General features: G+C 37.1%; 1 protein-coding gene across 1 annotated transcript in view; it reads right to left on the bottom strand.

Moving 5' to 3' along the window:
• LOTGIDRAFT_71630 (hypothetical protein) overlaps positions 1-870 on the bottom strand; it is a gene marked incomplete at both ends in the record, with an annotated part of 35435 nt that overhangs the window by 2729 nt on the left and 31836 nt on the right. The gene's annotated exons all lie outside the window — the stretch shown is intronic.

Genomic DNA, 870 nt, shown 5'->3' with positions numbered 1-870 from the left:
AAGATATATTCAAGAACTCTTGCATTAAGAATTAAGACAGTCCTATCATCTATTATTTCTTCGGATCAGTCGTCATGCATCCCTGGCAAAGATATCGCTACCAATATTCATAATATCAGAGATTTAATTGATTTTGCTGAGATGGAGAAGATTCCTTTGTTCCTTTTAAAGCTCGACGCGGAAAAGGCTTTTGATCGCGTTTCTCACAGTTATATGTTTGAGCTCTTGAAAAGATTTGGGTTTGGGAATGCCTTTATTGGTCGTATCAAGCTCCTCTATAATGGTATTAAGAGTTGTACCAAAGTTAATGGTCATGTATCATTGTCCTTTCCAATTACACGATCAGTCAGACAAGGTTGTCCAATATCTGCCTTGCTTTATGTTATCTCAGCAGAACCTTTGAATCTTCTGATTAAATCCAACACAAATATTTGCGCGTTCAAAGTTCCTGGATATGATATACCGTCACTTATTTCGCAACATGCAGATGATACCACGGTAACGGTTTCGAATTTGCAATCTGTCCATGAGACCATTCGTACGGTTGGAACTTATTGCTCTGCATCAGGTGCTAAAATAAATACCAGTAAGTCTGAACTGATGTTGGCTGGATCTGCGTTTGTCCCTGATGATGACATCTGTAATTTTGACTTTAAAGTTATTTTCGATTGTACCAAATTCTTGGGTGTTTACCTAGGTCCTGATCAGCATAAATGTGAAATTCTAAACTGGGAGCCAAAAGTGGCCAAGGTTAAAAAAATCCTTAATCTATGGAAGCTTAGACAATTAAATTTAAAGGGAAGATGCCTTATTGTAAATATTTTGTGTCTTTCGACGTTATGGTACATCTTAAGAGTCATTGACATCCCA

This window comes from Lottia gigantea (genome assembly GCF_000327385.1).
Source record: "Lottia gigantea unplaced genomic scaffold LOTGIsca_2162, whole genome shotgun sequence".
NCBI classification, from domain to species: Eukaryota; Metazoa; Mollusca; class Gastropoda; family Lottiidae; genus Lottia; species Lottia gigantea.
The sequence above is the reverse complement of the archived record's forward strand: the minus strand, read 5'-3'. Positions and strand labels throughout refer to the sequence as shown.